The sequence below is a fragment of the Wasmannia auropunctata genome, unplaced genomic scaffold (genome assembly GCF_000956235.1).
Source record: "Wasmannia auropunctata unplaced genomic scaffold, wasmannia.A_1.0 LD286705.1, whole genome shotgun sequence".
Taxonomy (NCBI): Eukaryota; Metazoa; Arthropoda; class Insecta; order Hymenoptera; family Formicidae; genus Wasmannia; species Wasmannia auropunctata.
In genome coordinates, this window is record NW_012076185.1 from 45,940 (window position 1) to 51,797 (window position 5,858).

A 5,858-nucleotide genomic window follows, 5' to 3' on the forward strand; every position below is an offset into this window, starting at 1 on the left:
AGACATATATATATATATATATATATATGTGTATATAAATATATTTCACATAATTATACGTGTATAATTTTTTAAAGTCTTGTAAAATCTGTTTAATATAAATTAATAATTATCAATTTTATTATTGGAAAATACTGCGGAGCCATTTATATCTCTTTGTCGCAATTATTCTCATTAAATCTTGCTGATAAAACGCAGTAATTTATTGTCGTTGTGTTTAAATTTAACAGATGCTTTATGCATAATGTTCTCTACATTGCAATCATATAATTACGTAGATATAATTTATTTGTTACAACTTGCGAAAGAAAATAATTGTGTCAAAAATAACATTTATATCGTTTATAACCATGTCACTTGTTGAAAAGAAATTAAAAAGCGTCGTTCACGTCGTTGTAAAGTTACCGCCAGCAACCGCGACATAAACGGTTCGGTCAACTTTGCAATTTCGCTGACGGGTGATACGGCGCGGCTATTAAAAATCGATATTAACAACAACAAACCGTTTTACGACCGGTTTTTTGCGCCAGTCATAAATCTACATTCCCGTTAATGCTCCGTCGTTGCACGATAACGTGGCAAAACGGGATCAAAGTCTCCCTCCGACGACGACGTAATTGGCACGAGGAAGCGGCGGCTTGTCGCGTTTTGCGGCGATAAAACCGCCGCCGCGCGCGCGCCGGATATCTACGCGCGAAGAAGCAAGAAGCTGATGGGCTGTTTACGACCCGTTCGCGGTGATAAATCCGTTCGTGCCGGGTGACGTAAACAACGCGCGCTACGTCTGCCGGTGTAATGAATCGCGGACTACTACAATTCTTGTCTCTCCCTCAGCCCCTCGACTGTGAGATTTGGGAGAACGCGAGCCCCTAAATCGGCCGAACGCTATATCGTCACGTCTACCTTTTGTTGTCTGACAAAGGCATTCCAATTTTTTCGTTCGACGGTTTTACAGGAATCTTTGGAAATTTTTGCGTAGACCAGTTTTTTTTGTCAAACGGAAATGGCATTTAACTGCATTATGCCAAAAATCTGCTTTCGTGCGCGCATCTATCAATTCTCATATTAAATTGTCTAATTGTTTTCTATATTACATTAATATTAAATCAATATTAAATGTTTTCTATATTAAATATTAAATTAAATAAATTACTTTTGCAACCAAAAAGATTTAAATTTTATCAACAGCTTTATTGTTATAGTTTTCTATGATTTTTTTTCCATTTATTAATTCACTTAAATATCCACAGATGTTGAATGATTAAAAGGATACAACATCCTTGGTTTAAATAAATAAATAAATTGTGTTTTATATATTCAGCAGACTTACAAGTTTTATAATTCTTCAAAGACGCGCACAATTTTACGAACTGATTCAATAACATATTAAGCGCGAATAGGAAAAATAAAGACGTACTTTTTATTTGAACATCTCTTCTTGTCCGATCTTATTCCAGGGTTATAAATTATCTATTTGCTCGAAGCACGGAAAGCACGAACAACAGCGAAAGATAAAGGATCGTCCAAAGACGCTTTAAAAATGCTCGTCGTTACGAGTACCGAGTCGCGTGCTGTAAACAGATTATACGTATGAAACTGCTGATAATTTATGTGGCTGAATTCCGAGGAACCACTTGCGTCGGTGCATGTGATAAAAATCGTTCTCTCGGATGGTTAATTCCTTAGAATCCCATATAATTGTTGAATAATTAAAAAATGGAGAATTCATTAAAAATGATAAATAAAATGTATTTTTATCAATAAAATTGATATGTTTAGATAATTTTGACGATGTAAAGTAATTGTTTCCTTAAAACACGTATATAAGAATACAGAATAATCACCAGACACACTGATATAATAGTGAAATCGAATATCAATATTAAATTTAAAAAAATCACGATTTGCTTGAAAACTTTCTCCAAGATTCAGCTCTACGTTTCTTGATAAGTCTGTTATTAAAGTTATGGATTAAAATTAGAATCTGCGGAATACCTTATGTAATAATTCGGAATAAATGTGCGTTTACGATTGGATTTTCTTCTGCGATATGGAATTGAATAGTATTTACATGAAAATTGGTTAGAATACTGATATTGTGCACTACTATATGTGTACATTGGTCAAACTCGACACCTTTCCCCGTCGTATCTGAAATCTTCGTCTCGGCCATATTTTCTCATCGAGATATCCGTCTCACACAGACGTTTACGCTATGCCCATCGGTCATAAAGCGTTGCATATGCATTTTTAGATGCATACAGGAGCGCATAAAAACGTCGCTGAAGTAAAGTGAGAACGAGAGAGAAAATAAAGAAAGAGAGAGAGAGAGAAGGTGAGAGAAAAAGGAAATGAGACAGCTCACCCGTGGAATCATATGCGTTCTAATGCTAAAAGCTCCCTATAAACGGAATATTTTCGTCCGGCCATAAATTCGGTTATTATTGAAAATCCTTTCCACTCGACCCGACGGTACATATGTGCCGAATAGACTGAAAAGCGCGTTGATATCACGTCTAGAATGAATGAATAAGTAAAAGTAGAAGTAAAATGCAGAATGTTATTTATATGTTATCAATTTTTTTATAGATTTGTAAAGATAAAACTGTAAGAACAAAAATGTATTCATTATAATTTTGTTTTTATTCCAAATTTTTAGATTTGCATATAAATGTGTATATTTTGCTGTAAATGGTATCAATTAGAAATGAAATTTTAACGTATATATGTATATGTATATGTATATATATTAAGTGGACCTTATATTTAACTTTAGAATTTATTTTACGACGCCCCCTAAAGTTGTTTCATTTAGTGAAAAAAAATTGTGTAAAAGTTGAGCTCGATCGGACAACGGGAAAATGTGGCACGTCTAACTTGAAGTATTTAAGTTAATTCTCGGAACACTTTGTAAATATCAAGTTTGTTTTTTTGCAAATATTAAATAACAATATTTCCGTAATATGCCTCAGAGAAAGAGAGCAAAAGAGAAAAACACCTGAGAGAATAGAATTATTAGCAATTATCTCAATTTAAAATTTTTTTAAATTTTATTTTAGTATAGATTTATGATTTATATTTTTGAAATTTAGTGCATGAAAACTTTATAATTCAAAACTATCGACAAATAAACATTTTCCTCATAAACTTTCTAAAAAAAGTAATTACAGCTTATTCAATGAAATTGATATGAAATTGATATGGAAATTGTGAAAATGCTTAAAGTCATAAATGACACAGCAGAACGAGGAGTTAAGCTCATGCAGGATTTTAATCAAATTTTGTCGAGAAATGAGGAGAAAAAACAATTCATTTTTCATATCGTGTCACATTAAAGAACTCAGTATCCAAATGTCCATGAATCTATTCTCATTAAGGATTTGTAAAATTACAATAAATTTAAATATTACAACAGATTGTAAAATATATAGATGCAAACAATATATTGATATCTTTATTTTCCTGCTTGCTAAATATAAAAATACGATATATTTTGTATACACATATATAATATATATTATATATGATATATTTATGATATATATATGATATATTGTTAAAATACGATTTAAATATAATATATTTATTAAAAAACATACTATCATGGTCAACATTTACTAAGAAAATCATTTAATCCTTATTCAGAATTCTTTTTATCGGATTTACCCTTTTTTTTTGAAAAAAGATATTTGTTTCAACTTTAATTGGATTGTGCCACGTCTTCCCATTGTTTGATCGAGCTCAACTTTTACACAATTTTTTTTTCGTCAAATGCAACAACTTTAAGGAGCATCGAAAAAAATTCGAAAAAAAATTTTTCATCAAGTATAGCTAAGGTCCACTCTAATATACATACATACATACATACATATATTTATATATATATATTATATATATATATATACTATATATATGTATATACATATATATATATATATATATACACATATTGTATATATAAAAATAAAAAACATTTTGTATTTGTATTTTTGTATTAAAATTCGATTTTATTAAACTGTTTGTGTTAAATTTTTAATATATCTAAATATTAATTTAACATAATGTAATTATATTATTTGAGTATTTTGTTAAATTAATATTCAATATTTCTTAGTGTTCAAATAATACTTACAATTTATGAATAAGTAAATAAATATTATAAATATAATGTAGTTTTAAAACGATGTTATAAATAATATAAATGATGAAATGAATAAATTATACGTGTTCATTTTAGCATATTATAAATGTTAATTTTATTGAAAAAATATTTCTAAATTGTGTTAAAATGTTACATTTTTTATGTTAATTTTTCACAGTATTTGTTACTTACTTTATTCATCTTAAATTAATATAAAAATTTTTGATGAACCGTTAGGGACACGTGAAATGTGTTAAATTTAACAAAAAATTTTTAAACCGTATATAATAATGTATATGTATATTTGCATTTTGATTGGAGCATAAAAATACTATTCAATTTCACATTGTATACGGAAATCTAATTATAAGCTAGTTCTAAGTGCTAATTAGTATATTATATTTTGATTTGTAATTGTATAATTACAATTCTACAAACGTTTATGATCGACCTGTAACCTGTAATAAGATTAGTTTTAGTGCGAATTACATAAAATCACTGTAACTTACAAAATAAAAATAAATAAATAAGTGCATTATAAAATGAGATCGCATGCAAACAGTATTTTCATGGTTAATAATTAAGTTCGTTACAAAATATGTCGGAGTAAAACTGCAAAAACAAATTTTGATGACTTTCAGAATTAAGTCCCAATATTATATCCATAAGACACATATGTAATGTTTTTTTCTCTTATAAACAGTATTGCTATCGGATTTTCAATATTATTAACTTGACATGACATTCTTGATGTTTAATTTTAATTACTTAGAATTAGCTTCGTCCATTAGCCTTTTTTACCCTCGTTGTTATTTAATTAATATTAAATTATACCTGAATTTGTTTTTGATGACGCTAAGTTTACTGACAATGAGATGGATAAGTATTTAATTCCACCTTAATATTACATTAACAACTGTTTTGTTACTGAAAATAAAGGAGTTTGCAATCACGGAAAAAATTGCTGTGGATGTTACAACAATATTCTCTATGTTTGGAAAAGAAATGCATGTAAATTTAAGTTATATTGATGTTACATGGCATTCATCTGTTAAGGTATGCTCATCAGTACGGTTGTCACAACCGTAGTGCTTAGGATAAATAATATTCGGTTAGAATATCTTCATATATGTGGTTGCCTCAACCAAAGCATTATTGTTATCTCTCTAGTATGGTCTGTACAACAAATAGTATAATTGAGAGATATATATGATATAGTTACACGTCACAATATTGAGGCTGAGAGTTCAGTTAACTATATAAATCACTTCCAAAGTATTTTAGTTCCTATAACTCTTCTAAATTGATGGGCGAAAATTATCACAATTATTAGGTTGTGGCAACAACAATTTTTTTTCCGTGATATTTTATTATAAACTGTCTTTTATAATTCTGAGAGACAGTTAATGTAACAATATAATAGTATAACATAAAAAATAAGATATATTTTCGGTACATCTTAGTTTTTTGAGTGTTTAATTTACACTTAATTTGGATGTAATTGTTTCTTTTTAATTTATAAATGAAAATATTTGTTTTTGTCTAATATGGATAATTTAACATTAAATTAGCTCCTCTCTCTTTCTTTATTATGTTTCTAATTTTCTATCAAACGGCTTTGAGCACCTGATTCTGGACTTAAGTATCTAATTAGTATTAAATTTTGCAATACACTGCAATTTATTTAGCGCTATTGGTAGAGTTAACTTAATGGATC